The 24,868-nt window shown below is 36.4% G+C and overlaps 1 long non-coding RNA gene across 1 annotated transcript; it reads left to right on the top strand.

Annotated features, from left to right (window-relative positions):
• Positions 1-8,851: 8,851 nt before the first annotated feature.
• Positions 8,852-22,136, top strand: LOC135295424 (uncharacterized). Its single transcript, XR_010357517.1, has 3 exons — positions 8,852-8,903; positions 13,748-13,876; positions 18,220-22,136. It is a non-coding gene; the product is annotated as an uncharacterized LOC135295424 (long non-coding RNA).
• The last annotated feature ends 2,732 nt before the right edge of the window (positions 22,137-24,868 follow it).

The following is a 24,868-nucleotide window of genomic DNA, read 5'->3' as shown; positions in this document are numbered from 1 at the left end:
AACCCTCAAATGTTCAGAGCTTCTGTAAAGATGAGAGGGGAATGCCAGAGTCAGAAGCAGCATATGAATAGGATTGTGGAGCCCTGTTTTCTTCCCTTACAAGCATGTTTCTCCTTGCAAGCATGATGCATGCATTGGTCCAGACTTTGTACACCTAGTGGTTTGTAATCAGAAGCTTGCTTCAGAGTGACCTAGTCTTCTTGTGCAGAAGGAATGGACCTGTAGCCTTTATTTATATGAATGCAGTCAATAAAAGTGTTTTGAGTAATATAAACCATATGTAACTACAGCATTTGAATAACCAAGGTAATTTAATTATAAATTCCATTTATTTAATATACTAATTTTTGCAATTTCAAAGTGTACTTAATTGTTTTTTAGAATGGTTGTGAGAGCTCTAGGAAAGGAAAAACACTTAAGTGAGCATCTCAGGACTCTATAATAATCTGTACTCTTAAATAAACAGCAGTAGCTAAGTCAGTTAATGATTAATAATTTAAGCCAATTGAGCTGCTGAGATGGGGCAAGAGTTGCAGAATTGGGACATTTCAATGTGTCTTTCTTCAGGAAAATAAACTCAGGCCCTGGATAATCAAATCACAAAAGGGGCAGGTGATGACCTTCATTCCATTTGAATGGCAGAACTAAATTTAAGTGAATTTGCCATTTTTTTTTGACTGACAAAGATTGCAAATGTCAGTTCATGGCTCTGAAGGGTCCAGAAGTGCACAAACTGAAAGCTGGCATTTTGCAGTGCCAGTGTTTAATCCCTGTTGCTGTACAATACAGCAAGGTGCCCAACTGCCCTTAATTATTGCTGTTCATTTAAAGGTACAGATTAATATGCCAGCTTGAATTGTTTGCTTGAAAGTGTGTGTGACTTTTTCCTCCCTCACAGGGCTTTAGTATCTATTTACTATAATACTAAGAATCCATTTGGATATTACTAAAGGAGAGTAATAAATGCTGTTTAAAATGCAATAATTGGTCCACTTAGATGTAATTTCATGTGGCATAAAAAGAAGAAAAAAGAAAAAGCTTGAATCTTTGCTACACTCATGTAATTTTTTACGATGGAAGTACCTGATGAATCAGAACGCAGTAGTTTCCAACCAATGTGCTTTTGTGTAAGGCAAAAATATTCCAGAACTTGCAAATAACCTGATGTCTTATTGATGTTTTATTGTTTAAAAAGAGTAGAGGGGAAAATAAATGAAGTCTAAAGGCTTTCAGACAAAAAATGTCTGAAGAAAGTATTACTGAAGCATTTTCATTTCCATCACAACACTAATGTAGTTTTAATAGATAGAGTTATGCTGATGTGATGTTGGCAAGATCAGAATGAGACCCAAAATGTGGAATGAGACCTCCTTCAAGCATTATCATGGTTTACCAAAACAGACCTTTACTTTGTTTTTCTGCTTTCAACTTATGACCTGCTCTTTGCTTGCACAGAATATAGAAAATGCTCAATTTAAATCAATATATATACTCACACTAACTTGCATTAGTGAGGTTGACATCTTTACACATGGATTTGAATCTAAATATCTTCTTTTTTGAGTCCTAGTCTTCTGTCAGTCATGCCTTACCATTTCCAAAAGGTTACTAAGGTACTAAAGCTTGATTAAACCCTATGTCCTCTGGGGAAAAAAACATACTTGTTTGACGTAGACATAGCTTTATTCTTTAAATTACAAAGGCAGGCAGACAGATGACTAATTTCTGTTTAAAAGCATCATGCTGTCATGATCGTTTCTTCTTATTTCTAACACTTCTGCATTTCTTAACATCCCTGTTAAACCAAGGCATCTATGGTTTTGAGGTTTTATCTTTTGGGAGTTGTATGTTTAGTATCCTGGTAGTAGAAATATTGCGAGAGCTACACCCTTTCATTGAGCAGATGATGCCCATCTATTTGTCATGCACATACACTGCAGGGAAGATTACAGATCCCTGGACTGCATCCCTTTTCTGTGCCCTACTAGCATGGCTGTGATTTTCAAAGATCCTTTGTTCTTCTGGACTCAAAATCTATAAAAGACAAGGTGTGTGCCCTCCTCCTGTGGGCAACAATACCCCAACTCTGTACATGCCACCATGTTCTGGGGAAATACTTTTGATGGAATTTTGTAATTTGTGGAGGTCAGTTCCTCTCTGAGCTTCTCTTTATATGGAAGCCAGAATTCTGCACAGTGGTCATGCAGAGCTGAGCCTGAAATAAAGGATTAATCCAAACAAAATTACTCTCACAAAAACAATGGGGAAAAATTACAGGTCTGTGTTTGGTATGTGTTCACAGAATAGGAAATGTCACCAAATATCTTTGCTGTCATTTATGCTCCGTTCAATATCCTAAAAAATATTAGGTTCTAGGCAAGAGAAGAATCTAAATGACCACAATATGACTTCTCCATAGATTTTCACTGTTCCATTTAGCGACTTTATTGTCCAGGTTTCTTAATGGGCAGAAGTTACTCAAAGTCTTAAAGTAAATAATGTGTTGTCATGTAAGTAATAATGTAAGCAAAGTAAAAATATACAGGTAATGGGGCAGTATTTTCTCTTTATGGAAACTAACTGGGCATTCTTAGAAAATAGTTTAGAGGAAGAATAAATTGGAGTTTCATGGGTTTTCCTTCTTTATTACTAACAAATTGTTGCTTCTGCCTCCCATGTTGACAAGCAGCAGATGTTTCAACACAAACTCCATCAAAGTTAGTAATTTTGTCCTCTCTCTTATCAGTGTTTCTGTCACTCTGAGGACGACATGCATTCGGAAATAAGTAAGCACCTATCTACAGGGGCATCACTCAGTCATGCTTAGACAATTATCACTGCAAAACACACTTCAGACTGATCAATAATTGCTTTCCTTGTCAAATTTCTGGATGTCACAAGCAGCACCAAAGAAAGGGATCAGACCAGTGCAAAGCCTTGTCTAGACAGGTAGATTAGATTGCTTTTAGTCCTAGCAGAGGCAGGAGGATGCCTCAGTGGTCTACAGCAAAACCTAACACGGCACCCCATCACCCTTTTTCCTGCAATGGGCTTGGGCAGAGTCAGGTTGTGAGAGCAAGGAAAATCCCCCCTCCTAGGAAGACACCTTATAATCTGAAAAATGCAATATTAGGAATAGCTTGGAAGTGCCACAGTCTTTTTTCACTGACAAAGTTTGTTTTGACATAGGCCAGAAAGTTGTTATTTTCAGATGGATTTACAGGGATCAGTTCTTAGATTCCCTTTCATATCTTTGTCTTTCCCCTTTATCTTTTTAAAGCTTAGATAGACTGAAGGCCTCTGTCTGATTCATGTATATCTGTGCTTGCAAAACTCAGGCCTGTAATGAGGAGAGGATACTTGTTTCCAAGACAGAATATTTTGAAAAACAGTAAGTCGAGTTTATTCACAGTCCTCTTTAGACATTCTTCTTCACTATAGAATATATCTATATAACTATTTGTCACTGAAGACAGTAAATCTGGGCAATAGAAAAAGAAACTTACAGATTTTCTTGGACTGAAAACTCAGGTAAAATGTACCCAATGCCAGAGGAAAAACACATGAAGGTATAATACAAAAATGATACATTTATCTTATTTCTGTAATTGTGAGGTCCTTTATTTTAAGGCACAACAAATTATGTTAGTCATTGTAAAACCAGATCCACCTTCAATATACTATTACCATACCAGTGAGGAGTAATAATTATAAAGCATTTTTCTCCCCCACTGCTTCAGTGCTGTCAATTCCACAAAACTCCTGTGCAATTCAGTAAACTTGATACACTGAACACTAGTCATTTCAAGAAGATGTGCTTCAGCTGCTGCTTGGTTTGCATTCCTGTTCAGCTGATTCTTGACTGAGAAATGTAAGGAGTCTTACTGAAATATTAGTATTTATTCTAACAGCATGAGTGCCAGAGTACTTCAGGATACACAATGAGACAGCCAGCTGTATTCAGCACAATAATATGCTTTTCATTACTGACAGAAATAATAAAGAAATGCAAACTGAAAAACTATGAGATTCTTATTAACATGCTTGAATTTAAGTGAACAAAGAGACTGTCTGCTAGCCCAAAAGATGCATTGTAAAGATGGTATAGCAAGAATCTTTCTCTGTACAGACACATATCCTACTACAAGACAACCTGTGGAATTGTGAGCTTTCAGGTTTTATCCCCATTAAGCATTTGATCTTGGATCTAAGTCTGTGAACATGAGTGAAAATCTCCATTCCATTGACAAAAGTGTTTTTGTCACTCTGCTTTAGTCTGTGGTAACTCACTGCCCTACACTTTCTCAGTGGAACAACAATGCAAGTATTCGTCAGCCAGACCCATCTGTTGCTTTGAACATTTAATGTAAAATACTGCAAGGTAAAGGCTTTTGCCAAAGCTTGGTTTCTTTGGTAGAGACACATCTACGGCTAATGAGTAATCTTTCTATCTTGTTACTTTTTTATTTATTAGTAGATAATAGCTTTGAATCAGCCTTTAAAAGTTGAACATAACTGATTCTCTTGCAGAATTTTCTATGCTTCAGTTTTCCCAAAAGTGGAAACGAAAAAGTTGTTCATTAAGCAGAATTATGCTGTGCCTGAACATGGGCTTTAATGCATAAGAAACTCATTTGGTCTTGGATTAGGACCTGCATGTTTTAATAGTATTAATAGAAGGTAATATCAAAAAAACAGCTCCTCCCCACTAAATAAGGACAGGAGGCTCATTTTCATAATTCTTTCTTTAATTGCATTATTTCAGTTAGCATTATAATTTATTATATCAGTACCCCCACTTAGCCTAAGGGAGCTCCAATTCAAGTGTGTAGTCACAAATTCTGTTCTCATTAACACTGATACTACTTGTTCTGATGTGCAGTAGATCTTGCATAATACTGGAGAACGTCTAAGAAGCTATAAGGTTAAAAAACTGCCAAAGTCCCAAAAACAGGTCTAAAAATATCTTAGTTGCCTCAAGTAAGTTATGGACAGTACCTAGGCATCTATCTCACAATGCAATCCTAAAAGTCTTACCTTGAATACTCTAACTGAAGGAAGTTTGTCCACAGCTTCTTCAATTTAAATAGCCCTGAGAAGCTACATTTGTGATTTTTTGGCTGTTCAAAAATCTCTTATTTTCACCCTATCTAAGCAATGCACATCTCAAGTCATTTCAGAATCTAGAAATAAGATCCTGTTCCTTTTCTCAGTGGATAAAACAGTGCATGCTTACAGAATCAAGCTTTGTGTAAAACATAGTGCATTTTGTTTTGCTCTATTTTCAAGCACAACCATGAAATTTATGTTTAAATGGTTTTAGTATTCCTCTAGCCTAGAAGGCGCTTACTTGGGTTTTATCTTTATAGATTCAAAATCACAACTCCTAGAAGAACTTCTTAGCTGTGTCTCCTGATGATGCTGTTCACTTTGATAATATATGCATATACAACCTGCTGTGGCATGTTGTATATGTCTGTGCCGATTCCCAGGCATAGTAGACAAGACTGGAGAGAGATTCTTGGCTTGCATTCTTTATTCCATGAGCTGTGTACATCCCTTGCATGAAACTGTCATTCAAGAAAATCCTTCACAGTGTCAGTAAGGCTGACCCTCCCCAAGTAATCAATGGGTTGCAGGTGGTGCACAAAAGGGTGGTGCATGCCTGAGTCACACAAGACAAAGGAAAAAAGCCTCTCAGCTGTCCTGCTTCCTCAGAGAACTATAATGAGCTTCTATCCTGTGATAGGAGTGTTTCTTGGTGGCTCGTTTTCCACTTCTAAGAGGTCTATAGCAGGTAATTCAAAAGCATTCCTGATAACAATTGCTTTCAGTTGCCTAAACAGCACTCTCTTGTTCTTAGAGAGAATCTGCCAGGAGGTCCAAACTGAGAAGTTACGTGTATCAATACATGCTGTCTATGTGCTTGTGGATAGATCACCATGCTAGTCAGAGTTTCTGCTTCTCTGACTGGTATAAAGGAAAGAATGGTCTCTCTTTCCTTTCTGAAAGATAGCACTCAGTAATTCTGCACTTCTCCCATCTTCTAGAGGGAACTAAGATGCTCCTGTGAGTGATATGCAATTTGAACATGAACATTTCAACTACTAAATGGCTTCCTGGAGCTTCACCTAACCTCATTTACTAGCTTAAATGCCAAAAAAATTACCCATACACTTTCCAAAATTTTATCTGCTGTGAACTGTGTGATATGGAGGCTCAAGGGAAGTTTCTGTTTGTTGGGTTTTTTTGTGTTTATGTGGGTTATGTCGATTTATGAGTGTTTTTTTTTTTTTTTTAATTCTCATATAAGTGTCAGAGAATGTCTTCATTATCCCGATTAAAATAAAAAAAGGATCCAAATTAGAGAGTAATTAATCTTCCTTCAAGACATTTACATCTAAATAGCAGTAACTGATCTAATGATCTCAAATTTACTGTGCTACAATGAATGTAGATCATGGAACAAAGAATAGTTGGGAGGAAAAGGATTAATATTTATACAGTGTCATTTTTAAACAAAGACATCCAGAATAATTGAGATGTGAGTATGTAAGAAGGAGTTTCTGTAATTAGGAAGGCGTTCCTGTGGAACATTTTATGGATGCAATGAAAACTATTTTAATTGTATTTCAGAGAGCAATCCTATTGGAAAAAGAAAGTACAAAAAGTACAAATTTGGGGATTTTTTATTATTATTATTATTATTATTATTATTATTATTATTATTATTATTATTATTATTATTATTATTATTATTATTATTATTATTATTATTATTATTATTATTATTATTATTATTATTATTATTATTATTATTATTATTATTATTAGTTTTACAGATAAATACAGAAGCTCTGCTTGTATTCCCCGAGCCCGCCGGGAGCTCGGCCGCCAGGCGGGCAGCGCGGCTTTGGGCTGGAGCGGCTCCCGCCGAGCGCGGCCGAACCGCAGTAAACAGCGGCATCTAGAGGCCGCTCGCGGGTACTGCACGGCAACCCAGCCTGGCCTCCCCGGCAGGGCCCCGAGCGGCCGAGGCTCGCAGGGCGCCCGGCCGGACAGTTGCCATGGCAATCTTCCGTTTTATTTACTTTTTTAAGTGTTGCTGAACGCGCCCTGCTTTTGGGACTCCAGGCATCCTAGGAAACTGTCACAACAGAATATTTGGATGCCTTAAGGTTGTTCATTTAATCACGGGCATTTAGAGAAATTAGGCTAGCATCCGTTATTAGTGTGAAACCTGGTTTTTAGTTCTGTTAGGGTGACAAAATATTGTATCAAATTGCCATAATAGAAAAAAGGAAATAAACTATATATTATGTAGTTTTAACCAGTCACCTTTATCTATTTGTGCTTCTTATAATGCAATTCAAATTGCACTAAGAAATTTATAAAAAGTATTCTTAAAACCTAACTAGATCCAGAAAATAAAAATTCTTAATTAATCAAATAATTTTTTGGCCACTATGGTAGGAAACAATATCTGTGAAAGGTTGTAAAAGAGAGGCACATTGTGAATGTCATCTTATATTCACAACTTGACATTACTAGATTTCCATCTCCCACCTTAACTGCAGTAAGAGGCAACAATTAACAAAAATCCATTTCAACAAAAGGTGATGAGTTATACAAGTCTCTCTCTCTCTCCTTTTCATAGTTCAGTTCTGCCACTTTATAGGTTAAAATATTTATCAGACTTTTCTATTAAAAACAAGCAAGCCACAAACCAAGATTAACCAACCAATAAAATACCTATATATAAATAAGAAAGCTGCTTGGAAAGTTGTTATTGTTTGTCTCAACTGATGTTGTAGGCTTTTTTTCTGTCTAGACCCTAAGCATCTTCACATTCTGCAGCTCCCTGCTATCCTTGCTTTGCCAAAGAAGGATCTATCCCACTTTTGTTTGTCAGAGTTTCATATTATGTTGCAAGAATTTAAATATCTAAGACTGTGTCTAATTTCAGTTATGGGTCAGGCAAGAGTGCAATTTATATAGAACTCAAGTTGCAAGAGGTGCATTAAGATGTTACTCAATATCTGTTTTACAAATGAGCTGCATTTAAAAACATATCATTGCTTAATGAGGCTATACTGTTAACTAAATGAATTAAAAATTGTGGTATGAAATAAAATCAAGCAAGACACAATACATTAATTAATCACAACAAAATTTTCTTAAAGCTGTCAAGTTAACCACTTTGATAGCACAATAATGGCAAAAAAAGGCAAAAAATTTTCCTTTTATAATGTTGTTATTTTTGGAGTAACCATTCCATTTTGAAGGTCGACATCACTTACATCCAACAATAAGCTTATATTAATTTGGGTGCATATTATAGGAGTACTGTAAGTATTAGAATGGTGACCAAATTAACAAAAATGCTACTGCATCCAGTGATTATTCTCTGACAAGGAAAGTTGCAAACATTTGCAGGAATGAATCTAAAAGAAAGAAGATACCTCTCAGATTATGCTTTTCCTATTTTAGTGACTCTCTCATAAAGTTTTGTGAAAAGGAAAATAGGACCATCATTTCATTGTGATCAAGTAGCAGTAGCATTGGTAAAATAATTAAAAATACTGTTTCAGCATATTCCTATATTAAAAAGATCTTGCTTTCTCAGGTAAGAAAGAGACCACAGAGCTGATGGCAGACAAAGGTAGAGAGGATGGAGGAAATGCACCCCAAGTTCTTCCTGAGGAGACAGAGATCACAACCTTGCAGGATAGGTGCCCCATCAGCCACAACTCAACAAAATTTTGGGTGTTTCCTTGGTAAATGGATTTAGAAGGAGGAAAAAAATGTGTTGCAGCAAAGAACTCATTTCATCCACTCTTTTTTGTTTTCAGACAGAAGAACACTCCTGCACAGAGCTCGAGAGGCCACATATGCAGCAGAGGGTAAATTTCTGCACATTAGTGCTTCTAACATGCTCACTAATGTTTATACATCTCCAGAGGGCTTTGGTGTAGGAAGACAGTTGCTCTAGCAGGGTATCTGGAGGTAAAGTGTGAACTCTAATGAAAGAAGTGAAAAAAGCAAACAGCTGGGCTTCCTATCTTGAGATAGCTGGGGAAATGGAAGCAGTCCATAGGAGCTCCAAATGGGAAAATGTGATCTCTTGCAGTAGATACTATTTTTTTTTTTTTTGGTAGCAAATGAATGCTTTATCCAATCTAGCTGTAGAAATGATACACATTTTAGAAGTACTATGTAGCAAAAGATGTGGGAGTATTCTGACAAGAAAAGGCTGTAGTCACAAAGGCCAAGATTGAAGCAAGAAACAGAGGTAATGCCAAGAAAAAAGGACATGAGTTAGGAAAACAAAGGAGAAAGAAAGCAGCATCTGTGTAAGTTTGTTAAAATTCAACTAGGAATTTTGATTAGTAGTTATGCAACAATACTTTTATGCTTAATTGCTGGGTTGATTGGAATATTTACATTTTATACATGCTGTTATTTGATAGTATCACAGTGAAGTTGCACAGTTGTCAGGTAGTCAGTGCCCTAATGCCTTGACCTCTATTGCCCTTGTGGGGTGATACAGCTCAGTGTTAAAGGCACTGCCAGATTGTCTCAAGCTGTCCTCACCAAATAGCTTCAGTGCTTGAAAAAATGGATTCTGTGCTCAGTGGAATAAATCACACAAATACAATTGTTCCAAGTGTGAAGCCTCAAAGCAAAATTCTTGCAGTTACTACTTTCCAAAATGCAACTTCTGCACAAAATTAATTTTGCTAGCTCATTGCAAATGAGTATTGTTGTTAAAGTGGGTAGGGATGTCCATGAACTATCAGCAGGCTAAGTGTCCTGTAATCATCCGCACTACTGCCCTATTATATGAAATGTTGAGGTGTTGTTTCTGCTCATAGAGTGTCTATATTTCTGGAGGGAAGCCAGGAATTTCCACTTCCACAAGTACAGTTCATTGGTAAAAATACTATAGTCATTCATGGATTCATTTCTGGGAGAGACATGGTGCAATTTAAAAATCTGTAAAAAGGAACAACCCTGACAAATCACATTTTTTACCTGCTACACTTAGTTTTTACTTTTTCAGTAATAGTTAATTACATGCTGTATTGAAAATCCTCCACTGCACTGACAAGCAGCTGAGAAATAGCAGGAGTTTATGAAGCAAATATCTGCCCTTACATTCCAATTCATGGAACTGGGGAGCTTCCTTATAGGCAGCAATATAGATGAGGGTAAAGAAGATAGTGAGAACAAGCTTTAGCTGAAGGTGTCAGAGGATTGCTGCTGAAACCATCTATTAAATGTGGATTCCCAGTATTGGACTAGATAATCACACTGAATTGATAGGATAGCACAGCTTGCAATGGCAGGAATATGTTTGCTGAAAATTTATGTCAAGGTTGCCTTGGAGCTGCCAGCCTCATACCAATATAAGATTTCCTTGTCTGTAGAGATTAATTTTGTCATAAACATCTGGAAACTTACAATTTCTGACTGCTGTTGGTCAGCTGCAAACCCATTTGAAACCACTGCCATGCACCCCTAACATCAGCATTAACAGAAATGCAGGCCTCAATAAGAGGGAGGCAGGAAGACACCTTATGGTTTGAGGGCATGAAAAGCTTCATATTCTCAAATGACAGCTTCAGAAGCAGCTTTTACCTGTTTAAAAAAGAAAAAAAACAATCCAAGCTTTATTTTTTTTTTCTCTCTCTCTAAGGAAAAGACCCAAGTTTGATATTGTGTTTTTAGCTTTTGGCAAAGTTTGCTCTATTGGGAGGACTTTGCACAACCACAGATTTATCTACGAATGTGAGAGTGCTTGCATTCCTGCTCTTCATATTGCCAATTTTAGAGTATATATGTCCATTAAGAATTTAAAAACATTTTAAGTATGGAGATTCACATTTAGGCTTTCAGGCTTATGCTTGATTTCCATCAATGCAAGGAGTATCTTTTATGGGTTTTTCTGCGTATTTTTAGTTATGTGAGGCTCAGACAAGCTGAGCCTGTCTCAACAGTGGGTCAAAGGCAACAGCGGACTCCAGCACATCTTCAAGTTCTCACTGTTCAACTCCTAGTTAAGGACCTTGCTGGAGTGCTCTGTGATTCCCATCTAGTCTATATATTCAGATTTCTTTTACAAATTAAAACACAAAAAGTAGGAGAAGGGGGGAAAAGTGAAAAAGTTAATTTTCTTCTCTGAAATTGAGGCTTCAGCAGACCCATCCACTCAGGGAATAATGGAAATCTAAAGTGGAAATACCCTAAGTTTATATTCCCATATACCAGTGGGATTCTGTTTCTGAACATCAGATTCCAAGTCAGTTAAGAAATGTCATGATCTTCTGTATGGGCTCTCTGAAATCTGAATTCTTTACATAGCATATACTTGCAGAGAGGGGCCCTGGTGGAACTTCCCTCTGCATTCGCACAGTAAGACAGCAAGTGACTAAAAGAACTCCAAGAGAGAACAAAAGGACAAAACCAAAGCAAACTAAAAAAATGTTGCTTAGCAATGCATCCTGTACCACTCCAGGGGGATGGTCTTTGTCACAGATATTTACATGTTGTGAGCAGAATTTATTGAAAAGCAGAGAAACATTTGTGCAAAGCCAAAAACATAAATGAATCATGAATTTCATTTTTCAGCACTGAAAAGATCAAACGAGAAGAAAAGACACAAGCAAAAAATACATGTATACATGCATTTTTAAAGGTTACTAATTTTGAAATAAGTGGGTTTTGTTTCATTTTTTTTAGATTTTCCTTACTTGTCCTTTCTACTTCTAACCTATTTGTGCCATTGGGTTCAATGCACTGCATGATAGCTCTGTTAGGGCTTTTTTTTATATTTGCAACTTTGGGCTTATGAAAGCTTCAGAATGGCAAAAGAAGAAATATTTAACTTTAAAAAAATGAATGTTGGAAGAGGGCTGACTAGAAAAATTTCAGGGTTTAATATTTCTTTTAGTGCTTTCATGACTTCAGAATTTTAAGAAACTGAGGAACTGGAGGAATAAAAAAGGTGGAAAAAATCCATCAACATTGCTCATATTATTGAATTTAATTGCAAGGAACAGGAAAATTAAAAAAGATGTAAGCTGAGGACTTTTAAATTTTGACATTACTGTCTCAAAATCTATTAAGGATTATAGTTGAAAAAAAACTGTAGGGGGAAAAAATATCTCTATCAATTGTTTGCATTCTTCCAGGTGTTTTGTTTAGTGGTTTTGGGGTGGGGTTTTTTGTTTGTTTTTTTGGGGTGGGTTTTTTTTTTGTTTGTTTGTTTGTTTGTTTTTAATAGAAAGGCTTGCCTATTTAGATATCTCCTTTTCCCCCATTTGTGGTTGGTTCCTTTGCAGCAGACTGCTACAGACCTTATTCCAAACTAGTGACAGTGTACGTTTTATACTTTCACTTCTGGTACAGCACATTCAAATAATAAAAAGCCTTATTATGTCAATGTGCTCACTGAGCACATGAAACCCAGGCATCATGCATATTAGTTTTTCTCCTGGATTGATTGGTGTCATGCTTTTGGTTACAGGTTTCGTAATTTCCTGTGAGGTACATTTCCTGGTGCAGCATCATTCAGCATCCAAGGTGTATTTCACAGCTTTTTTTAATTCCATTTCATTTTAGCATTTTATCAGGTATAATGCATAACATTTTTTATAGCAAACTCTTGCTATGAACATTTTACAGCATAAGCTTGCATATGTATGAAAATATATAGAGATGGCAGGGCATAGATGAGGCAGGAGGTAGAGAATATGTCTAACCTCTAACATTCTCAACACTTGGTGCAAAACTCCATTTATTTTATAGTGGAATTTGTACATGGCTTCCAAGGATAAAAAAATTGAATTTAAGGCACAGAAAGTGTCATATTTCGGCTCTAATATTACAAGGCAGAGACACCTTGCTGTTTGTGCCAGTATAGATAACTATGATCTTTTATCACCTTGGAAGGAATCCTTCTGAGGAATAGAAATCCTCAGTACCTTACTGATCTGTTCTTCTTAAACAAGCAAGTCCTCTGCTTCATGGCTGCACAAGTGAATGACATTTTACGATGTAAGAAATGTGAGAGAAATAGACATAGGATTAGTTGCTTGTCCCCCAATAATCCCCTAAATTCTTTTAGCCTTTCCTACCGCTCACCACCGTGTCACAGTGACATGTTAAACAGCCTGAGTTACTTGTTTGTTCACAGTTTCCATAAGCAGTATGTTTTTCTAAAAGGCTGTGCTGGACAGCAAGGTCAAAAGCTGCTGCTTTGTTTTGTCCTGGATTTTGCACCCTCTGAAGGGAGATGAGATGGTGTTATCTCCGAGAGTGCGTTTAGAGGCTTTGCTGGACAACCTTTGGCAAGTGCAGGGTGGAGCAGGCAGGGAGCCTGCAGCTGGCATGCAAATCGGCGAGAAAGCAGAGAGCACAGACACAGAGGTGACAGAAAGGAAACTTTCAGAGACAGTCAGAGGGAGTCTGCTGCAATCCACTGTGAAAGCTGCAGGATGGAGAACAAGGTCAGAAGGAAGGACAGACACAGTGGATAGGGAAGAGATTTGTTCTCAAACAATTTAAGCTGTGTTCCCCAGAAATTTTCCTTTTCTCTATTGTAATTGTTCCCTCATCCTACCCTGTGACCTAATGAATAATGATTTTTAACACCAAAAGCCCTGTTTTGTGGTTTGACGTAGGGAACAATGTTGGCACACCTGCCTCATGTCTCTGGCTGACTCAGTGTCACATCAACTTGCAGTTTTCACAATGAACAGCCTCTTGGACACCAGGACAAGAGGAAAGACTTACCACACTGCCAGTCTATATCCAGACGAACTGAAGTGGAAGAAGACTTATGGTTTCCCAAAACAGGGAAGGGAATATGAAGGTAACACTTCTAAATTGTGTGTAGTGTTGAGTATTTTTCCTCTAGTGCCAAGTCAGCTGCTGCTGGGAGCTTATTAACCTCTGTGTATGGCCATTGAGGAATGAATTCCTATCAGTTTACAAGGCATAGAAAATGTTATAAGGCAGAAGATGGAAAGAGACATGATAGGACGAACTGAGAGCAGTCTGAAGGGCACATCTATTTATTAAGCCTGCTGAACACTGCTGTCTGTAATAAATAGCAGGCTGGAGATCTCTCCAGGTTTTGTAAATAACTTGATGTTTCTTTCCTCCATTACAGTACATATACAGCATATGTTTAAGGCTGGGCTTTAGACTTTCTTTCGCCCCCATCCCCTCTTTTCCCGTAGTTGCATGTTCTCTGGTGCAAACAACATTACTAATTACACACTAATAGCCTGATATTGATGCAAATTTTATCCAACCATTCCAAACTGCCTTTGGAAAGTTGGAAATGTGAATAAAAGGGCAAATATGCTCATAAAACCAAAAGGGAGTCAATCAGTCAGTCAGTTGTCAATCACAAAAATGAGGCTGATATGGGAAGGAAAAATACTGCCTTTCAGTAACTTTGCCCCTGCCAAAGTTAAGTATAACCAGTTAGATAATGACTGTGCTATTATTCTAAATTGAATGTGGATTTTTTGTAAATGTTGGAGGAAACCACATGGGAAATAACTGCAGAAACTTAGACAAAAAAGACTCGGTTCCCTGGTGATACATCCTTCTGAAAAGTCCACAAATGGCTTGAGACAAAATATCCATGCATCTTCTTATGCATCTACCAAAGTTTTCTTCTCTCTTGACTTCATTTTTAATTCTCTTCCACATGCCCCTCTTTGCAACTGTTTGGGTGGAGATGTGTAGTTTTGTAAAGGATTTTTCAAGGAAACAAGTCAGATGATTACTCAAAGCATGAAGCATATCTTCCACCTGAGCACAATAACCTCAGAAGGACTTTTCTGCCTGCCAGGGGGCTGAACAGACCTGTGCCATGATTTCAGGGGCTGCAGAGAATAGGTAGGTGCAATCAGCACAGGTTTTTCACTCCAATGAGCATGACAAAAAAATAAAAGTTTCTTGTAGCTAAGTTTTGGACCTTGATTTCAAGAGGGAACATAATACAAAGTCCCAATGGCCCATGGGTTTCCAGGAAGGAAGTTAGGCAGAAAGTCCATAGGTTGACTGGACTGTAAACTGAACTTAGATGCCTGTGTGCGCGTTGGTGACTTTTGTGCATCCCATTTGTCGTAGCTTTATTTCTTTTTTTGCATGTGTATTTATCTCAGGCAATTTTTATTTTTTAATTGAAATTATTATAAACTTTTGGGGCTTTTGTAGTTTAGAAGAACCATCTTTAGGAACTATTTTTGTGATACATTAAAAATAAATCACTTTTCATATGATGTTGTTAGGTGTAACTGAAGTAAAGCAGTGCAAATTCAATTGGATAAAAATGAAGACAAAAAGCCAAGAGAACAAAGCTCTTTTCTTCAGTACTAAAAAACAAGATAGCCTGTGTGATTGTTTCTCAGTGTTTTGGCATAGTCTCTCACCTCTGTCAACTGAGCTGTGGTGATGCTTTCACAGATAACATGAAAACATGTTATCACTGAGTAATTTCTGACCTTATTCAAAGATATCTCTTTCTTTACTTTGTTCATCAAAAAGCTCTGTGCACTGTTGTGCAGCACCCTTGGTGCTTGCAGGACTTTGTTGCTGGTAAGCTGAATCTCCAGCACAACAGTAGGTAGCTACTGATCAATAGCAACCGAAGGTGACACATTTCCAGAAGATGCTGGCTGTGAGCTTCTGAGCCCTCTGGAGAATGAAGTTTGGCATGACACACACACAGAATCTTAAACAGCCTGTTTAATCCCGATTCTGTAGTCATTACTGACCATGCGTCTCTGAAAGCACTCTTTTTCCACAAAGCCATGCTTACTTTATGAACGCCAAAATGGCAGCTTTAAAGGTGAATAGGATCCAAGCAGCAATCATATTCTTATTCACAGAACTCAGTGCTAGTTGCCAAAACTATTGTTTCTATCATTAGCTTTATTACCAGTCTAACTTAATTAGCTAAATGACATTATTTAGTTGCAAGTTCTCCAGTGCATCTCCTCTAACCATTGCATCTTTAAAGTAGATTTTATTAATGTAAATATGCTGGCAAGTGGGCAGAAATTAAATGGCCAGAGGACAGAAAAGGAAGTTGAACAGAGTAGCCCTTCCTACTCACTTTGATTAATGTGGAAATCTTTTTCATAAAGAAAATTAGGTGGCTCCAGAGAGGTAACTGCATTCTCTGTTATGCATGCACAGTATGCATAGTACCACTTAGCATGAGGCTGCCCAACATACGATAGTAAATGACCAATACAGGATTTTATTGTATTTACTGCTGTTCAGTGACATCCAATGCTTGATAGCTATCAAAGGATGGTTTATATACTTTGCTACACTACTTTGATGGATATCATCCTGTGGCTTTCATTTCCCTTCTTTTTAATATAACTTGTAATCCTGTGACATCAACTCAGATCAGCTTTATATAGAAGTGTCTTCAAGTTCCTTCACTGTGTACTTTGCTGTTGCTTCCTTATATAGAGGGTAACTTTTGTAGGTATTTCTATCTGTATGTGCCTCAAAAAACAGTTATATTTAACTCAGAAAGAAATCTTACCCTCTTGCTGCCATAAGATATGGATAATTTTTCCAAATCCTGTTAAACATAAATTGTGTGCAGATCATCCCTGGTGTATTAGTAGGGGTGTTAGCAGATGCATGTTTTCCACTGAGTCATCTGTTTTTCTATTTGTCTTTACTATGTATAATAAGTTCAGATTGAAAACAGTTTCACATCTGTGGAAGAAATGGAAGAGTAACAGTGAATTTCAGAAAATAGAATGAAAATTTAGAAGTGTAGAAAAAAACAGGTCTGGATATGGACCACTAGGAAGAGTCACATAGGTCACAGCCTACTTTCTCGTAGTTGGGTCATATGCAGAAAAGAGGGGTTTGGAATCCACAAGTCAGGTGAATTATTTGAGACATCTGTAGTTTGTGCACTGGTCTTCCTGTGAAAGGACTTGCTATTTCATTGAATCAAACTTTCCCTGGACAATATCCATTCGAGGCCTCTCACACATCAAACACCTATCCACTGTGCTAAAATAATCAACTGAAGGACTAGGAGCATGGGAAACTGTAATGCAAGACAGGGACTGAACAGGAAAGACTGAGAACACTTTAAAGTTCTTTCAGTGGTACTCTGGTGGACTTACGTGCTAGTAGAAAACCCTTAATGATCAGATTTTGAAAGTTCTATTGTTTTGTTTCCACACTTTGTGCCTCATAAACGATAGCAGAATTCTTCAGTTTTGCAGGTGTTATTGTAATTAACAAACTAAATTACTTTTGTTTATAAACCCGTGAATCACAGCTAACTGCTGAATGCCACTGCCATAAACATTTGGCATCCTTATTGACATCTTAAGCCCTTTCATTATGTGAACACTTTTTCTTCTCTCAAACATTCCTCTGCTAGTAACAGTCACTTATCCCTACCCAAATAATCACTCATCAAACAGCTCTCAACCTAGCTGAGATGGCTAGTGATCAGTAGGTTAGTAAGTAACTTTTCTCAAACCTTTGTTTATGTGTTAAGGGCCTAATTTAGCCCTCTTCTTTTCTAAAACTGTGACTGTAGTTGACCCTGAAACTTTACAACACATTTTACTGGGTTCAGGAAATTAAAAAAAAAAAATATCAGTGCAGACAATTTATCTCATCTCTGAGATTCTTTTCCATTACCACTGCTGAACAGTTATGTAAACTTAAAATTTAAAAAAAAGCTGGAAGAGGAAATCTGCTGTATGTCACCTGTGGTGATTGCATTTCATTGGTATGTGAACACATCCCTTTGCTTATAAAGGAGATTGGATCCTTTGATATGAATGAAACACAAAGTTGTTGTTGCTACCAAATAATGTACATATCTGCTGAAACTCCACTGGTTTTGTCACATTCCAAGAGGGCGAATTTATTTTAATACTTTCAAAGCCATTATTAATCTGAGAAAGATTTGAAATAAAATGCTTCAGAATTTACAAATACTGTGCATTGGTCATGGATAAAGAGGAACCATATTCTGCAGGGCTATGACATTTCACGTGCCTTTCCATGTGTATGTGAGGCCATCAGAAATGGCTACCTTGAATCTGCATTTCTATGTGCCTAACTATAATTACATTGTAGTATTATGTTCAAATTCAGATGCTGTGCTGGATATAAATGCAGTACAATTTTGTTCTTTTTCAGGTCATTGGGGAGATTGATAAGGATCCAGAGAAGAATTTATGTACTACAATACCTAATTTCTGAGAGTTCTGCAGAAGACTGTATTTTCTCCTTTTTTCAATGCATTGGTAAAGGGAGGTGTCCCAGAAACTTGCAAGCCAGTCAGAGAGTCACTTGAAATAGTAAAGCTCTTTGAAAATACTGAGGGTAGAGAAAGGTATTAAACTCTTACTCAATAAGACATACTTATTTCTCTGGCACAAGGGTTCTTTTATGTAAGAGGCTGAGACACCACTTTTACACACTGCTACGCAAAACCTGACAAATAAAAACTGAACAATAAGAAAGTCTACAGAAAAGTCCCAGCTACTCTTAATACAGTAATAGAGTATTCATCTCAAAGGATGCTAAGGTTAGAGGTGAGGATTCAGTTCTCAGAGTCTCTGTCCTAGGAGACTACTAAGATACTGGATAAAAGTGTGTTGTGTGATGCTGTTCAAACACATAGGAGACTTGGCCACACTGGAAGTCCCTGATGAGACCAGACATTTAACAGCCTTACCAGGGTATAAGCACAAAGCAGTATAGTAGGATCAGAACTTCTATTAAGGAGATTGCTGGACAGGGAATAAAGGTGGCCTATAGATGTAGGTGGCAGTCCAGCAAAATGTTTCTGAGTAACACAGTAAAGCCATAGTGTTGGTGCTTGGTTTGCAAGTCCTTTTGTAGATATATCCTAATATGACAATAACACAGTTACAGCACTTCTCACTCCAAAATATGTTTAGAGCAGATCTCTAGCACAGAGTCTAAATTTGTTGTGAATCATCAGCACTGCAGGCTGCATTTTTTCTTAAAGTTTCCAGATTCCACGAACCTCCAGTGTAAGCTGTTCTGTTAATGTTACATATCAGGGTATGGACAAACCTTTTTTTCTAAAAAGATGAAATGGTGCTTGTCACAACTGTAAGTAGCTCTTTGTGATCCAAGCAGCACTAAAAAGAATATTTTCTTTTTCTCCCTGGTTTATCTGTGTTTAAACAGACTAAAGAAGAAATATAAAGAAATAAGAGACTCTCAGAAGTCCACGTAGCTTGTTCAAAGATCATGCAGAAATATGTAGTAATATTAGGAAATTACTAATACCTTCTGGAACAGAGCTTTCCCTTTCACTGAAAGGCATTTCTGTTTTCCTATTGGATTGCATGAGATGCCAGAAACATGAATTAAAAATATGGAAATATTCCAGAATAAAAGTAAGACTTATCTAAGGCTTCTTAGATCCATCTGTCTTCTCAAAGAAGTTTAGTTTCTTTCTTCACTTGAGAAATACCGGTATGAGCAACAACAAAAAATGATAACAAGAATGAAACAAATACCTAGCAAAATATGAGCAAGAAAGGATTCCATGCCTCTGCAGAGACAAGTATTTAGATTAATTTTTTTAATTCTGGAATTTGCAAAATAAATATTTATTGCTGCTGTAAGTTTCAAAAGAATTTCTATGTCTAAAATGTCTAAAAAAATTAAAAATGGGAATTTTATTAAAGAATAAAACTGTTTAAATGTTCAATCTGGACAAATTTTCCCAGCTCATTCCTTTAGTGATTGAGCTATATTTATAGGAAATGTCAGAACTGAAGGTGTCATGGAATCTGCATTTATGCAGATATTCTATTTTCTGCTACTCAAATATTCAGAAATTTAAATGACAAAGAACTATAGAAAACAATGTACCAAAGTTGTACATCATAAAATGGTGGTGTTGAGCTCAGTGAAACTTTTAGATGTAAAAAGTGTAAGAATTTAAAGCCATACCTTTGTTTTCAGATATCACCAGCAGGGAAATTAATTTATTTTTTAAATCTTGGAGGACCTGTCTAGCCATTAGACAGAACAACTAAATGGATCAACAAGAAGCTGCAAATGGGATTTTTCTGTAGCTTTGGTGTTATTGAAAATGGAATATAACTGCCAAAGCTATTGCTTGTGTTGTAGAACAAATTCTCTCCTGATGTAAAATGATACAATTCCATTGACTGCAATGACGTTACACCCAATTTATGTCAGAAAAAATATGTAGCTCTTTATCCATTTATCTATAAGCTGGTTGCTGTGACTTAATTTTAAATGAATTATGTTACTGTTCTTGGTCTGTGCCCTTGCAGCACTTTATTACATAGAAGGCTAGTTCAGCAGAAATAAATAAATATGTGATTTGCAGTCTCAGCAAATGTCCTAGCCAGGAACAATGGCATCTCTGCAGTGTTCCAGACTAATTGCCCCCAATTTTCTGCTCTAACCTTCATATGCAATACTATTCTCCTCGTTCTTTTTCCACCCAATCCTCATGTTCAGATTTTGTCCAGTGTCAGCAAGACTTTAACCATCAGCTCTTACGTATTCAAATTCCTTTTGAGTATAGCTTCCTCTATGTGATCCCCAGTGATCATAAGAAACATGTGTTACATTTAAGAAAGTGCATTAGTTAAGAAAAGGATATGTTTTAAATCTTTCCTTAAGCTCTTGCCTTGAATTTTCGTGTGTGATATTATACCCTAACATTTACGGTAACAAATGCTGTCATTATAATTGTGTCTTATGCTCACTAGCATATCATCATCCAATGTTTTTCTAATTTCACAGTCAAAACCTGCCATCAAATATCATAAGCAGTTTAACTGATATTAATACAAGTAGGAAGATTTTTGAGCTTATTTTAAGGCTGATTGGCAGCAACTTTCTGTCCAAAAACTGAATGCAGTAGCACTAAGTTAATGATAAGCATTAATAAATCATGCTTGAGGTAATTTTTTAGGTACTAAGGACCTTTTGATGATTAGTGAACATGTCTGAAAATTGTTCTGGTCACCTACTTAATAGCTTGTGGCTTTGGAAGGCATTAATCCAGAACATTGACTTCATTTTGTCATTAAGTCTTTTACATTATAGGAAGGTGTTTGTGAGGCCTATTGGATTCAGTGGTGTACAGGAAGCATGTAATTAAAGAAACTGTAAGTAGTTAGTTTCAGTTAGAAATAAGTAGTTAGTTCCCAGCTGCTTACTTTGGGAAGCACCTGCTGGATTTCACAGAATTGGTTCCCATAGTCCAGCTGCATTTCTGCTGAATAGTTCAACCAGGTGTGGAGCCATAATCTATGACTTTTGTGTGTTTATCCACTATGAATGACCATTGACCATATATAGGTAAAAAGTAAAATAAATGTCCACAAAACGCATGATATCTGTGAAATGGAACTGTGTTGTTTCTGAAATATTTTATTAAGTCTCATGTTAGAAAAAAAGCACTTTTTATATGCACATGCAGGTAAATATTCCTGATGGGACTTGCCAGGCTGGACTGGGGGAATTCTGTTCTCAGTTCCTACCTTTTGGATCATAAGTCTGTCTTCTTTACTGCACCATTAAACTGACTATAATGTATTTGCATGGTGGCTTATCTGACCTGGTGTTCTCCTTCTTGTGTCCCCTGTGGACACTTAAAAAAGAACCATTATGAAATAAGATTATCACTATGGAAAATTTTACTCCTAGTCTCATTTAGTTAGCACTGATATAACTTTTGATAAACTCAAGAGGAACAAAATAGAGTCTTGCATCATCTTTTTCATATTGTATGCAGTTCCTGTGTCTCTGGGGTGCTCCCAAACACAGAAGCAGAGTATAATGTTGTATTTCCTTTAGTCTTTGTGTTCAAGGTCTTGATAAGTCTTTTCAGGCCATATACTATGGGTAACCTTTTGTAGGCATATCTGGGTTCACCAGAACTGAAAAAAATTCCTAGATTTCTTTTCTGGGAGGGTGAATTTTGTAGATGCTTTTTCTCTCTAAAGCAGTTAAAAAAAAAAAAAAAAGATGATTCTATGATGTTTCTGAGAAATTCTTAAGTGTATTACATTTCCTTCAGAGAAAAATGTTTGTAAAATCAAAAAACCTATATTTTATTGTAGGTTGTTGATACTACATTATATAATTGTTCTAAATGTAGTCAAATGTATTTTAAAATAAAATTATATTGAAGTTTTAGACATGTCAAAGTATTCATGTTACTACTCTTGTACTTCAATTGATGTGACTCACACATTAAATATTGTCTTTGGCTTTACCTTAATGCTCTTCCTCTCCCTAGTGCTCACTAATGCATGTGTCCCTTCTTTCCTGCCTGTGCCCCACACCTGACTGCAGCAAATTCTGTTTCTTTTCAGTAAAACAACGGATACATTATTTGTGCTGTACAAATACGTTGGTGTAATGACCAGAATGAGTGAGGGATGAGAATACCTGTAGTGCAATAACCTGTATAAAAAACAGAGTCCTGATACACCCAGAACTATTTGGAAGCCTGACATTAAACAATTTTTGTAATGTTGCTACTGACTTCAGGACAGCTATTCTATATGTTTGCTCTACAGGAAATCATGCACATAAAAATGTTAACTTATAGAATCATAGAATCACAGAACAGTTTGGGCTGGAAAGATCCTTTAAAGACCATTTAATCCAATCCCCTGCAATGAGCCTTGACATTTTCAAACAGATCAGGTTGATCAGAACTCCATCCAAATATGCAATATTTATCTGAAGAACATGAAGAATCTTTTTTTTTTAAATCTGTACATTATTCTTTATTATAGATTTAAATATTACTATATGAAAAGTTTATTTTTTTCTATTATGGTAAAAAAAAAGTTTAAGAATATTTTTCTTTCATTGCACTTGTTATGAAGGTATGATATTTATACTTTAAGCTAGGATTGCCAAAATAACCCAACCACTTCATGCCAAATTTAGTAAGTTAGATCTATGGAAATTCTAGATGGAACAAAATAAATTTCCCTTCTTTCCCTACAAGGGAAGAAATTCCCTTGTTTTAGAACAATTTCAATTACAAGTTTTAAATATTTATTTCATTGATACAGGATGGTTCTTGTAAATTAATTGGAAAGAAAATGTTATTGCCCTTATATTCCAGTCAGTTTCCTCAAAACCTACCATTTCTGTCCACCCAGCTCTGACTAGAGATTCAAACATCCACTCACTGTAGGTCAAGTTCTGCATTTGGCTTTAAGCCTGGGACTCTCTTGACAGCCTCCTATGTAGAAGGAGAGTGTTGACCTTAATCTTTTCTGTATGTATGACACCAATATCAAGAGGGTTAATTTGTTACTCTGAAAGTGAGTGTGAACTTAGCCTGTCAAGTTTTTTTTGTCTGAACTCCTATAAATATCCTTAACATTAAGTATGAAATATGTGGCTGCCTTGGAACAGATACTTCATTTCTGCATTCAATCAGAAACTCCTTTTTGTTTACAGTTTTCCTGAGTTTTCTTGAGTGGCCAATTATACTGAATATATATTGAGCCTAGTACATGTTAAAAAATCCACCAAATTCTGTGCTGTTGCTTTATTTCCAGCACAGCTTAATTTGGCCCCTTGGCTCATGTATTCTTACAGGCTTTCTTAAGTAGCCTAACTCTCTTCCTCCTAGTGTAAGATTTATCTGCCCTAGTTCTGGCATTTTTCAATGAAAAAAAAATCTCTCTAACCTGCCCTATTCTTTCTTTACAGTCAATGAAGAGAAATGGATACCTCAAGGGAATGATTCTTCTCATCCTAAGATTGGTATCTAGGATAGGTCAGATGGATTGCTCTTTGGAGGTGCCAATTTCTTTCTAGTTACTATCAAGGGAACTTAGGGTGACTGGTTCAGTCTTATGTCTGTAACTTTTATATGCCTGAAGATATGTGACATAAATTTCTTATCATAACATTGTCTGAGGATGTGAATAATTAATTATCTTCAGAAAATATTACCTCGAATACAATAGTGTTTTGACTGAGGCACAAAATGTTGAAGATAATTCAGTGTACATATATTTGAAAGTTTTGTGCTGCTCTGGCAGAATATTGGGAGATTCGATGAAACAAGCTGAGTGAGCACTGGTGCATTACCTGTACTTCTGGACACGTGTAACCAGGATTTTATACAGAAAAATAAAGATTTAAATTATATTAATAGAATTAACCTCATTTAATGTTAGAAATCTACAGTAGAGACCTCTATATGTGTTGTAGCCTTTTTAGGCTCCTTTTCTAATCAAGAGATAGAAATAAGACCTTTCAAGGTACAATACTTCTGACCTATTTTAGGTGCTCACTTTAAAATGAGTTGAACAATGGTTCAAAAGTTTCTGATTTTCTTCACTGATTTCAAAGCAAGATTGGTGAGTGGAATGAATTCAAGTGCAGATATCAAACTTATTCTTCTGTTATTCATTAATGGATCACGAGGAGAAAATAGATTTTAACAGCTCCAAGGGGCCAAAAAGCTGTGCTGTGAAATCTGAAAACTGTTTAATGGTCCTCAGCCTTTTAGTGTTACATAATGTTAATTGTTCCTGTGACATTGGACAAATATTTATGGTTCAAATGGGACATTGACTGATAATAAAGTCAACTTCAGCTGTGTAAGGACAATTATTCCACACACTGTTACATATTACATATTTTTTTTAGAAAAGAGCTCTAGAACTAATTTGCAGTGATGATAGAAAATTAATAATAACATTCTGAGATTATTTTGTTAATATCTCAAGATTTTAAATATAGACACACATCATCACAAATGCTTCTATTTATAAAATGATTT

This window comes from Passer domesticus, chromosome 2, assembly GCF_036417665.1.
Source record: "Passer domesticus isolate bPasDom1 chromosome 2, bPasDom1.hap1, whole genome shotgun sequence".
Lineage (NCBI taxonomy): Eukaryota > Metazoa > Chordata > Aves > Passeriformes > Passeridae > Passer > Passer domesticus.
The sequence above is the reverse complement of the archived record's forward strand: the minus strand, read 5'-3'. Positions and strand labels throughout refer to the sequence as shown.